At 41.5% G+C, this 13,921-nt stretch overlaps 1 pseudogene; it reads right to left on the minus strand.

Annotated features, from left to right (window-relative positions):
- Window positions 1-9,892: 9,892 nt before the first annotated feature.
- LOC140283420 (U2 spliceosomal RNA) lies at window positions 9,893-10,069 on the minus strand (annotated as a pseudogene).
- Between the last annotated feature and the right edge of the window lie 3,852 nt (window positions 10,070-13,921).

Consider the following 13,921-nt stretch of genomic DNA (forward strand, 5'->3'; position numbering starts at 1 on the left):
CCATACATCATCAAAAGCTAGAGAGGTGGTGTTCGGCTGCAAGTAGGTGTGAATGTCTGACTAAAGTTCAAATATATTAACAAAAGCGGGAGGAGAGGTCTTCGGATGAGTGGTTGAGAATTTCCAACCATAATCTATAAAATGCGGTGAAAAAAAAGGTGTGATAGAAACCTAAAAGGTGGAGCGGAAGTGTTCGGCTGCAAGAAGGTGTGAATGTCCGTCTATAGTTGGTGAAAAGCAGGAAAAGCAAGGTCTGAATGCCCAATCTTACATCATCAAAAGCGAGATCAGAGGTGTTTGGCTGCAAGAAAACGGGTAAGGTGTGAATGACCGACTAAATATCAACAAAAGTGGGGGCGGAGGTCTTCGGATGCAAGTGGGTGTGAATATCCCACCATACAAGTATGGTGGAGAGGAAGCTGTGAATGTCCGACCATGGTTTGTAAAACGCGGGTAAGACAAGGTGCGAATGTCCGACAATGTATGATCAAAAGAAGGAGCGGAGGTGTTCGGCTGCAAGAAGGTGTGAATGTCCGAGCATAGTTTGTAAAAAGTGGGTAAGAAAAGGTTCGAATGCCCGAACATACACCATCAAAAGAGGGAGCGGAGGTGTTCCGCTGTAAGAAGGTGTGAATGTCCAACCATAGTTGGTAAAAAGCGGGTAAGAAAAGGTTAAAATACCCGACTCTACACAATCAATAGCGGGAGCGGAGTTGTTCGGCTAAAAGAAGGTGTGAAAGTCCGACCATGGTTTGTAAAAAGCGGGTAAGAAAAGGTTCGAATGCAAAAATATACACCATCAAAAGCGGAAGCCGAGGTGTTCGGCTGCAAGTAGGTCTGAATGTCCACCCATAGTTAATGAAAAGCGGGCAACAAGTAGGTTCGAATGCCCAACCATACATCAACAAAAGCAGGAGTGGATGTGTTTGGCTAAAAGAAGGTTTGAATGTCCGAGCATTGTTTGTAGAAAGCGGGTAAGAAAAGGTGCGAATGCCCGACAATGTATGATCAAAAGAGGGAGTGGAGGTTTTCGGCTACAAGAAGGTTTGAATGTCCAACCATAGTTTGTAAAAAGCGGGTAAGAAAAGGTGCGAATGCCCGAAAATACACCATCAAAAGAGGGAGCGGAGGTGTTCCGCTGTAAGATGGTGCGAATGTCCGACCATAGTTGGTAAAAAGCGGGTAAGAAAAGGTTCGAATGCCCGAATATATACCATCAAAAGCGGAAACGGAGGTGTTCGGCTGCAAGAAGGTGTGAACGTCCGACCAAAGTTTGTAAAAAGCAGTTAAGAAAAGGTTCGAATATCCAACCAAACATAATCAAAAGTGGGAGCAGAGCTGTTCGACTGCAAATAGGTGTGAATGTCCACCCATAATTCCTGAAAAATGGGTAAGAAAAGGTGCGAATGCCCAACCATACATCATCAAAAGAAGAAGTGGATGTGTTCTGCTACAAGAAGGTTTGAATGTCCGACCATAGTTTGTAAAAAGTGGGTAAGAAAAAGTTCGAATGCCCGAACATACACCATCAAAAGAGGGAGCGGAGGTGTTCCGCTGTAAGACGGTGTGAAAGTCCGACCATAATTGGTAAAAAGCGGGTAAGAAAAGGTTAAAATACCCGACTGTACACAATCAATAGCGGGAGCGGAGTTGTTCGGCTACAAGAAGGTGTGAAAGTCCGACCATGGTTTGTAAAACGCGGGTAAGACAAGGTGCGAATGCCCGACAATGTATGATCAAAAGAGGGAGCGGAGGTGTTCAGCTGCAAGAAGGTCTAAATGTCCATCATTAATTGCTAGAAAACATGAAAGAAAATTTTCGAAAATCAATCTGCATATGATCATAAGTGGGAGAGGAGGTGTTCAGCTGCAAGAAGGTGTGAATGTCCTACCATAATTGCTGAAAAATGTGTTAGAAACGGTAGGAATGCCGGACCATACATCATCAAAAGCTAGAGAGGTGGTGTTCGGCTGCAAGTAGGTGTGAATGTCTGACTAAAGTTCAAATATATTAACAAAAGCGGGAGGAGAGGTCTTCGGATGAGTGGTTGAGAATTTCCAACCATAATCTATAAAATGCGGTGAAAAAAAAGGTGTGATAGAAACCTAAAAGGTGGAGCGGAAGTGTTCGGCTGCAAGAAGGTGTGAATGTCCGTCTATAGTTGGTGAAAAGCAGGAAAAGCAAGGTCTGAATGCCCAATCTTACATCATCAAAAGCGAGATCAGAGGTGTTTGGCTGCAAGAAAACGGGTAAGGTGTGAATGACCGACTAAATATCAACAAAAGTGGGGGCGGAGGTCTTCGGATGCAAGTGGGTGTGAATATCCCACCATACAAGTATGGTGGAGAGGAAGCTGTGAATGTCCGACCATGGTTTGTAAAACGCGGGTAAGACAAGGTGCGAATGTCCGACAATGTATGATCAAAAGAGGGAGCGGAGGTGTTCGGCTGCAAGGTCTGAATTTCCAACCATAATTTGTAAACACCGTTGAAGAAAAGCCTCGAAAGCCCGACTATACACCATCAAAAGCGGGAGCAGAGGTGTTCAGCTGCAAGAAGGTCTGAATGTCCACCAATAATTACTGAAAAGAAGAAGAGGTAAGAAAAGGTTTGAATGCCCGAACATACACAATCAAAAGAGGAAGCGGAGGTGTTTCGCTGCAAGAAGGTGTGAATTTCCGAGCATAGTTTGTAAAAAGTGGGTAGGAAAAGGTTCGAATGCCCGAACATACACCATCAAAAGAGGGAGCGCAGGTGTTCCGCTGTAAGACGGTGTGAAAGTCCGACCATAATTGGTAAAAAGCGGGTAAGAAAAGGTTAAAATACCCGACTGTACACAATCAATAGCGGGAGCGGAGTTGTTCGGCTACAAGAAGGTGTGAAAGTCCGACCATGGTTTGTAAAACGAGGGTAAGACAAGGTGCGAATGCCCGACAATGTATGATCAAAAGAGGGAGCGGAGGTGTTCGGCTGCAAGGTCTGAATTTCCAACCATAATTTGTAAACACCGTTGAAGAAAAGCCTCGAAAGCCCGACTATACACCATCAAAAGCGGGAGCAGAGGGGTTCAGCTGCAAGAAGGTCTGAATGTCCACCAATAATTACTGAAAAATGGGTAAGAAAAGGTGTGAATGCCCAACTATACATCATCAAAAGCAGAAGTGGATGTGTTCGGCCACAAGAAGGTTTGAATGTCCGACCATAGTTTGTAAAAAGCGGGTAAGAAAAGGTTCGAATGCCCGAACATACACAATCAAAAGAGGGAGCGGAGGTGTTTCGCTGCAAGAAGGTGTGAATGTCCGAGCATAGTTTGTAAAAAGTGGGTAAGAAAAGGTTCGAATGCCAAAATATACACCATCAAAAACGGAAGCCGAGGTGTTCGGCTGCAAGTAGGTGTGAATGTCAGATCATAATTTGCAAAAAGCTGATGAGAAAGGTGTGAATGACCGACAATAATTACTGAAAAATGTGTTAGAAAAGGTAAGAATGCCGGACTATTCATCATCAAAAGCAGAGAAGAGGTGTTCGGATGCAAGAAGCTGTGAATGTCCAGATATAATTACTCAAAAACGGGTAAGAAAAGGTAGTATTGCCAGACCATAAATGATCAAAACAGGGAGCGGAGGTGTTCCGCTGTAAGAAGGTGTGAATGTCCGACCATAATTGGTAAAAAGCGGGTAATAAAAGGTTAAAATACCTGACTGTACACAATCAATAGCGGGAGCGGAGTTGTTTGGCTACTAAAAGGTGTGAAAGTCCGACCATACATCCTCAAAAGCAGAACTGGATGTGTTCGGCTACAAGAGGGTTTGAATGTCCGACCATAGTTTGTAAAAACCGGGGAAGAAAAGGCTCGGAAGCCCGACTATACACCATCAAAAGCGGGAGCGGAGGTGTTCAGCTGCAAGAAGGTCTGAATGTCCATCAATAATTGCTAGAAAACATGAAAAAAAATGTGAAGGAATTCATTTTATATCAAAATCCGAAATTGTGTAGAACTCGTGGAAATAAATTTATTCTCGGATTCCTAAAGGTTTAGTGTTGTTCTTTGGTATACTGCAAAGTAATACTTTCTATTTTGTTGAAACCGATTAAGTTAAAACTGCTTTGTCCTTCATGTTTATCCATGTCATAATAGCTTTAAACAAAAAAGAACGTTGTACTTTGCAGGATAGGAAAGAACAACACTAAACCTTTAGGAATCCGAGAATAATCTTCTTTTCACGAGTTCTACACAATTTCGGATTTTGATATAAAATGAATTCCTTCACTCAAACCAAGTTAAAACTGCTTTGTCCTTCATATTTATCCATGTCTGAATGGGTTTCAACAAAATAGAAAGTATTACTTTGCAGTATGCCAAAGAACAACACTAAACCTTTAGGAATCCGAGAATAAGCTTCTTTTCACCAGTTCTACACAATTTTGGATTTTGATATAAAATGAATTCCTTCACTCAAACCAAGTTAAAACTGCTTTGTCCTTCATATTTATCCATGTCTGAATAGGTTTCAACAAAAAAGAAAGTATTAATTTGCAGTATACCAAAGAACAACACTAAACCTTTAGGAATCCGAGAATAAGCTTCTTATCACCAGTTCTACACAATTTCGGATTTTGATATAAATGAATTCCTTCACTCAAACCAAGTTAAAACTGCTTTGTCCTTAATATTTATCCATGTCTGAATAGGTTTCAACAAAAAAGAAAGTATTACTTTGCAGTATACCAAAGAACAACACTAAACCTTTAGGAATCCGAGAATAAGCTTCTTATCACCAGTTCTACACAATTTCGGATTTTGATATAAAATTAATTCCTTCACTCAAACCAAGTTAAAACTGCTTTGTCCTTCATATTTATCCATGTCTGAATGGGTTTCAACAAAATAGAAAGTATTACTTTGCAGTATACCAAAGAAATACACTAAACCTTTAGGAATCCGAGAATAAGCTTATTTTCACCAGTTCTACACAATTTTGGATTTTGATATAAAATGAATTCCTTCACTCAAACCAAGTTAAAACTGCTTTTTCCTTCATATTTATCCACGTCTGGATCGGTTTCAACAAAATAGAAAGTATTACTTTGCAGTATACCAAAGAACAACACTAAACCTTTAGGAATCTGAGAATAAACTTATTTCCACGAGTTCTACACAATTTCGGATTTTGATATAAAATGAATTCCTTCACTCAAACCAAGTGAAAACTGCTTTGTCATATTTTTCAGCAAGTATGGTCGGACATTCACACCTACTCACAGCCGAACACCTCCGCTCCCGCATTTGATGGTGTATAGTCGGGCATTCTCACCATTTCTCATCAGGTTTTTGCAAATTATGATGACATTCACATCTGCTTTTGATGTTGTAGGGTTGGGCATTCGCACCTTTTTTTACCCATTTTTCAGGAATTATGGGTGGACATTCACACCATCTTACAGCTGAACACCTCCTCTCCCGCATATGATCATGTGCGGTTTGATATTCGAAAAATTTTCTTTCATGTTTTCTAGCAATTATTGATGGACATTGAGACCTTCTTGCAGCTGAACACCTCTGCTCCCGCTTTTGATGGTGTATAGTTGGGCTTTCGAGCCTTTTCTTCCCCGGTTTTTACAAATTATGGTTGGACATTCAGACCTTCTTGCAGCCGAAAACCTCCGCTCCCTCTTTTGATCATACATTGTCGGGCATTCGCACCTTTTCTTAACCACTTTTTACAAAACATGGTTGGACTTTCACACTTTCTTGTAGCCGAACACCTCCGCTCCCTCTTTTGATGGTGTAGGTTCGGGCATTCGAACCTTTTCTTACCCGCTTTTTACAAACTATGCTCGGACATTCAAACCTTCTTGTAGCCGAACACATCCAGTCCTGCTTTTGATGATGTATGGTTGGGCATTCGCACCTTTTTTTTTACCCATTTTTGAGGAATTATGGGTGGACATTCACACCTTCTTGCAGCTGAACACCTCCTCTCCCACTTATGATCATGTGCGGTTGGATATTCGAACATTTTTTTTCATGTTTTCTAGCAATTATTGATGGACATTCAGACCTTCTTGCAGCTGAACACCTCCGCTCCCGCTTTTGATGGTGTATAGTCGGGCTTCCGAGCCTTTTCTTCCCCGGTTTTTACAAATTATGGTTGGACATTTAGACCTTCTTGCAGCCGAAAACCTCCGTTCCCTCTTTTGATCATACATTGTCCGGCATTCGCACCTTTTCTTACCCGCTTTTTACAAACCATGGTCGGACTTTCACACCTTTTAGTAGCCAAACAACTCCGCTCCCGCTATTGATTGTGTACAGTCGGGTATTTTAACCTTTTCTTACCCGCTTTTTACCAATTATGGTGGGACATTCACACCTTCTTACAGCGGAACACCTCCGCTCCCTGTTTTGATCATTTATGGTCTGGCAATACTACCTTTTCTTACCCGTTTTTGAGTTATTATGGCTGGATATTCACAGCTTCTTGCAGCCGAACACCTCTTCTCCCGCTTTTGATGATGGATGGTCCCGCATTCTTACCTTTTCTAACACATTTTTCAGCAATTATTGTCGGTCATTCACACCTTTCTCATCAGCTTTTTACAAATTATGATCTGACATTCACACCTACTTGCAGCCGAACACCTCGGCTTCCGCTTTTGATGGTGTATATTTTGGCATTCGCACCTTTTCTTACCCGCTTTTTACAAACCATGGTCGGACTTTCATACCTTCTTTTAGCCGAACAACTCCGCTCCCGCTATTGATTGTGTAGAGTTGGGTATTTTAGCCTTTTCTTACCCGCTTTTTACCAACTATGGTCGGACATTCACACCTTCTTACAGCGGAACACCTCCGCTCCCTCTTTTGATGGTGTATGTTCTGGCATTCGAACCTTTTCTTACCCACTTTTTACAAACTATGCTCGGACATTCACACCTTCTTGCAGTGAAACACCTCCGCTCCCTCTTTTGATTGTGTATGTTCGGGCATTCGAACCTTTTCTTACCCGCCTTTTACAAACTATGGTCGGACATTCAAACCTTCTTGTGGCCGAACACATCCACTTCTGCTTGTGATGATGTATAGTTGGGCATTCACAACTTTTCTTACCCATTTTTCAGTAATTATTGGTGGACATTCAGACCTTCTTGCAGCTGAACACCTCCGCTCCCGCTTTTGATGGTGTATAGTCGGGCTTTCGAGCCTTTTCTTCAACGGTGTTTACAAATTATGGTTGGAAATTCAGACCTTGCAGCCGAACAACTCCGCTCCCTCTTTTGATCATACATTGTCGGGCATTCGCACCTTGTCTTACCCGCTTTTTACAAACCATGGTCGGACTTTCACACCTTCTTGTAGCCGAACAACTCCGCTCCCGCTATTGATTGTGTACAGTCCAGTTTTTTAACCTTTTCTTACCCGCTTTTTACAAACTTTGGTCGGACGTTCACACCTTCTTGCAGCCGAACACCTCCGTTTCCGCTTTTGATGGTATATATTCGGGCATTCGAACCTTTTCTTACCCGCTTTTTACCAACTATGGTCGGACATTCGCACCATCTTACAGCGGAACACCTCCGCTCCCTCTTTTGATGGTGTATGTTCGGGCATTCGAACTTTTTCTTACCCGCTTTTTACAAACTATGGTTGGACATTCAAACCTTCTTGTAGCAGAACACATCCACTTCTTCTTTTGATGATGTATGGTTGGGCATTCGCACCTTTTCTTACCCATTTTTCAGGAATTATGGGTGGATATTCACACCTACTTGCAGTCGAACAGCTCTGCTCCCACTTTTGATTATGTTTGGTTGGATATTCGAACCTTTTCTTAACTGCTTTTTACAAACTTTGTTCGGACGTTCACACCTTCTTGCAGCCGAACACCTCCGCTTCCGCTTTTGATGGTATATATTCGGGCATTCGAACCTTTTCTTACCCGCTTTTTACCAACTATGGTCGGACATTCACACCGTCTTTCAAGTGTAACACCTCCGCTCCCTCTTTTGATGGTGTATGTTCGGGCATTCGCACCTTTTCTTACCCGCTTTTTACAAACTATGGTCGTACATTCAAACCTTCTTGTAGCCGAAAACCTCCACTCCCTCTTTTGATCATACTTTGTCGGGCATTCGCACCTTTTCTTACCCGCTTTTTACAAACTATGCTCGGACATTCAAACCTTCTTGTAGCCAAACACATCCACTCCTGCTTTTGTTGATGTATGGTTGGGCATTCGAACCTACTTGTTGCCCGCTTTTCATTAATTATGGGTGGACATTCACACCTTGTCACAGCCAAACACCTCCGCTCCCTGTTTTGATCATGTATGGTTGGACATTCGCACCTTTTCTCACCCGCTTTTTGCAAACTATGGTCGGCCATTCACAGTTTCCTCTCCACCATACTTGTATGGTGGGATATTCACACCCACTTGCATCCGAAGATCTCCGCCCCCATTTTTGTTGATATTTAGTCGGTCATTCACACCTTACCCGTTTTCTTGCCGCCAAACACCTCTGATCTCGCTTTTGATGATGTAAGATTGGGCATTCAGACCTTGCTTTTCCTGCTTTTCACCAACTATAGATGGACATTCACACCTTCTTGCAGCCGAACACTTCCGCTCCACCTTTTAGGTTTCTATCACACCTTTTTTTTCACCGCATTTTATAGATTATGGTTGGAAATTCTCAACCACTCATCCGAAGACCTCTCCTCCCGCTTTTGTTAATATATTTGAACTTTAGTCAGACATTCACACCTACTTGTAGCCGAACACCACCTCTCTAGCTTTTGATGAGGTATGGTCCGGGATTCTTACCGTTTCTAACACATTTTTCAGCAATTATGGTAGGATATTCACACCTTCTTGCAGCTGAACACCTCCGCTCCCGCTTTTGATCATACATTGTCAGGCATTCGCACCTTGTCTTACCCGCTTTTTACAAACTTTAGTCGAACATTCACACCTTTTTGCAGCCGAACACAGTTTTTTGCAGCCGAATTTGGGCATTCGCACCTTTTCATACCCACTTTTTACCAACTATGGTCGGACATTCACACCGTCTTACAGCGGAACACCTCCGCTCCCTCTTTTGATGGTGTATGTTCGGGCATTCGAACCTTTTCTTACCCGCTTTTTACAAACTATGCTCGGACATTCAAACCTTCTTGTAGCCGAACACATCCACTCCTGCTTTTGATGATGTATGGTATGGCATTCGAACCTACTTGTTGCCCGCTTTTCATTAATTATGGGTGGACATTCACACCTTGTCGCAGCCAAACACCTCCGCTCCCTGTTTCGATCATGTATGGTTGGACATTCGCACCTTTTCTCACACGCTTTTTGCAAACTATTGTCGGCCATTCACAGCTTCCTCTCCACCATACTTGTATGGTGGGATATTCACACCCACTTGCATCCGAAGACCTCCGCCCCCACTTTTGTTGATATTTAGTCGGTCATTCGCACCTTACCCACTTTTGGCAAACTATGGCCTTCTTGCAGCCAAAAACCTCTGATCTCGCTTTTGATGATGTAAGGTTGGGCATTCAGACCTTGCTTCACCTGCTTTTCACCAAATATAGTCGGACATTCACACCTTCTTGCAGCCGAACACTTCCGCTCCACCTTTTAGTTTTCTATGGGGCATTCACACCTTTATTTTCACCGCATTTTATAAAAACACCACAGGAACACCGTATTGAGGCTTTGTTCTGACCGCTCATTCGGTGTCGCGTTTCTTTCAAGCATTTCTCCTGGTTAGCCCGCACTCGGCTCGCTCCCAGAGCCGTGTTAAAGTCTACTTCGCATTCACTCTCTTTTCTCAGCAGACTAAAAGAAACTTCCATCCTGCACCGCTGTTAGCTTTTTCACAAGAGCAGAGGAGAGCGCACCGTTCCCAGCGGCACTGCAGTACCGGGTCGATGCTTGGAGTGAACGGAGCAAGCTCCTTTTTCAACTCCTATTGATAAAAATCCATTTAATATGTAGTCCTTGCATAGACATATCACATATTAAACTGATAAGTACAGATGGATTATGTGCAATTAGTAAAGAGAGTAGAGGACGATCTGTCTCGTTGGAAGTCCTTACCTATATCACTTATGGGGAGAGTTACAACCATTAAAATGATGATACTACCAAAAGTTAACTATTTGTTCTCAATGATCCCCATAAAACCATCTGCTACTTGGTTTAAGTCACTAGATTCATGCATCTCCAAATTTCTGTGGAAAAACAAACCACCACGTATTAGTTTAAAAACCCTACAGAAGACCAAGGACAGTGGTGGATTAGATTTACCTCATTTTCAGCACTATTCCTTAGCCAATAGGTTACAATATATATCAAAATGGTTTAAACCTTGTTGTTGTCACAGTTCCCAGAGACGTTGTAATCGTTGAAGATTCTATATTCACCCCCTCATTAGAGGCACGTGTTGCAGATTGATGACACTGAATCTTCTTCTCTGTTCATTGCTGGCATCATTCCCAGCATTGTAAGTGTTCGTGGCATTGTTAGCCTCTTCTTCTGGATCTTGATATCGAGCATCCTTTTGTATTTCTGGTTTGTAAGTCCTCTCTCTTCGTTCACCGGAGTCTTCGTCTCTTTGTCCTTGAGTTTGGTGATTTTTTCTTCTTTTGATGCCTTGACACAGTGTGACAGGTGATACCACATGGGAGATCCTTTAACTTGGACTGCTGTCCCTGTGCTGCGAAATGGCTGTGCTGCTCAAATGGTCTCTCCTTCATCATATACACAGTTATTTATACATCACCTTCCACCATGAAGCGTTGTCCCTTTTTGTTTCTCTCTTTGTTCTTAAAATGCTGTTATAAATGTCTAAACCAATCCATTAAACTAGATCATTTTGGCAGTAAAGCGATCTACAATGTGCTTGGTCGCAAAGCTGCTCATCTGTGGTAAACAGCTCTTCAGAAAGGCATTCTTCAATTGATTTCACTAATTTTATGTAATAATTTTGTGATTTCCTACAAAACTACACTTCTTCTCCCATCTGTCTGAGTATTTAATATTGTCTGGGTCCCGTTAAAACATGTATTTTTCCCATCTAATTCCTTGTTTGCTTTAAAACAAGTATTCCCCATTTTCTATCCCTTCAGTAGCCAACCAGTTTGTATGGAGTACACTGGAGCAACTTGACTGATCAGTAAAACACTGCTTTTGTTGTCACCGCAAGGCTTCCCCCGTCGGTTGTTTCACTGAGACACTACTGAGTAACTACAACTCAACACAGTTTATACACATAACATTCATATACATACTAACAAACAAACAAACAATAATTTATCGCAATTTTCTCATCTCTGTTTGAACGTACACCCAGGTAAATATTCCTGTAGTCTTCTCATACCGACTATGGACCCATTCATTGTTTAACTTCACTGTTTTGCAAATCCTAATTGAATATTACACATTGACATTGAACTTTACTGGATAAGCAGGTCTTCATTGCATTCAGCAGCCTATATGTGAGCATTTATGTGTAAGCTGTTCTTCTTTGCATTTATCAGCAGCAAGCAATTCTTCACTGCACATGCATATGTAAATAGTAAAACAATTCCAATGTGTTAGCGAAACCTTCTATATCACAGTGGTTTCTAAGGTCTATTTTAAGTTCTTTGCCATCAGTGAGATGACATTGTTTACAAAGTGTGTCAAATTATCACTGAAGATCTTTTCAGGAATTTCAAATCTAGAAATGAGTTATTTTACGCGTGATTTTGCTACTGAGAGTGCATCTGCTTGTGCACATGGAAATATTTCAGACCATTTGGTAAAAACCTCTGTTGTCACTGAGCAGAATCGTTTCCCTTAACATCAATTTAGTTCAATGAAATCTACAAAATAATGAAATCCAAACAAATATGTTGAAAAAGATACACTGGCTTAGGGAATTATCTTCGTTTTGGTCTTAGATTGCCCTGTGGAATGTATTTTGCACATATTTGACCTGCTAGACAAAACTTTATTCATTTATTTATTCTAAAAAAATGTTTTTAATAATTAGTAAAACCATATGCTGTAAAAACCTGGTTCATTATTGCTTCCATCCCTCCTGTTGAGACATGACATGGTCCGTGGCTCAATACTGCAGCATATTTAAACAAATTCTTTGGCAGTATGGTTTTCCTTCCGGTCATTCATACGAGTCTATTGTAGATGGCAATTGAATAACATCTAACAAAACTTTTTAGCCCCTTAAATTCATAAAACAGACATGGTGCAGTTATTTCCATTCTAGAAAATAAGAGTAATCACCACCATTCCTATAAATTCTGGATATTCTAACAATCTGAATCTTTTTTAAATGTTCGATGAAGCCCTTTGCTGTTCTGTTTAGAGACTCAGCTGATCATAAACCAAGTTTTGCTCTTGAACCAAGCTTCTAAACTCTTCACCTTTTTCATTTCTCAGTTAGTATTCACTTTAAAACTGATTAAAAGAAAAATTAAATGAATGCCTATCAACAAATGTGGGATCTAAACTCTAGTGCTTCCTCTAAAATAATTTCCTTTCTCAATTCAGAAATGTGTGTGTGTAAGTCACAACACCCGTGACACCAAAACGGCTTTCTTTTCTCTCTTTTCTCTACACTCTGCACTGTGGGGACACAAAACCGCTCTCTCTTTTTTTTTTTTTTGATTGTGTGCCAGGGCGTTGTCTCACGTATTAGATAATGCTTAAGATACGAATGAGTTTATCAGTCACATCAGAATCCATACATACTGATCCTCCCGTAATAAAATGGTCGGATCTTATCAAACACACTTTGTTTCTTGTGACAAGTCAGCGAAACAGCGTATACACGTCAAGACACTGAATCAAGTTTGCCACAAGAACTCATAAGTTTGGCAGTATTGCTCTGCCGTCAGCAATCATACACCCATTCTATTTTCATGAGACATGTGCAGGCACCTGTTCATCTACTGTTCTATCACTATGAATTAGTTTATCTATTATCAATAAGGATACTTCTACAACTACTATCAAAGTATGTCCGGACTTCTTATGTTGTCAGTTGCTATATATGAATAAGTGGGTTGCTACTGAAAAGCATTAAGCATGTCACACAGCCCAAACATATAACATTTCAGGACACACCACACAGTTAACAACCACAGTGAAGCGTGTCAAAGCCCAAACATGTAACATTCAACAGGACACTTACACAACACATTCAAATCAAACAGTCAGACAACATACAAGAACCTATACCCCAGCCGGCATTGCTCCCTGCCTATTTTCCTACAACTCACTATGTGTGCGCACACCTTTATTCACAAACTCTTCAACTTATACTCTTTTACCGAAGCTGCTACAGCTCGATTGGCCAAATACCCTTAGATCCTATTTCGGTGAATTTGACATCTGCCTTGCATGTAACAGATTAGCGGTTTAGCAGTTTTAATTTAGTTTGAGTGAAGGAATTCATTTTATAGCAAAATCCGAAATCGTGAAGAACTCATGGAAGTAAGCTTATTCTCGGATTCCTGAATCTTTAGATTTGCTCTTTCTTTTACTGCAAAGTACAACGTTGAGCAGCACTAATGAGTTGTTTCTATTTTTGGCAGGCTTTACCTTTGCGGATGAAGCCCTTTCTGTCTGTGCAAAAGAAATCTTGTTACTGTGCAGAGTGACTTCTCTGAGTAGAGTCGCCTTACTTGTTGCGACTGTGCCAATGTTCGAAGCTGGAGTGCAAAGTTGTTGCTTGAATGGTGCTCGCTGGAGCGTGCGGTAGTGTAAAGTTATACCATTTAAAAGGGCTGAAGAGTGCTCAGTGCAGCGGGTGGGCCGAGGTGCAAAGTGACACTATGGCCATAAAAAGAACACCGCTACAAGTGCGCATTGTGCCAGGAAGGGCCCTCGGACGTGAACCAGTGGACAGTT

Source organism: Leuresthes tenuis, unplaced genomic scaffold (genome assembly GCF_036924035.1).
Source record: "Leuresthes tenuis unplaced genomic scaffold, fLeuTen1.0.hap1 SCAF_23, whole genome shotgun sequence".
Classification (NCBI taxonomy): Eukaryota; Metazoa; Chordata; class Actinopteri; order Atheriniformes; family Atherinopsidae; genus Leuresthes; species Leuresthes tenuis.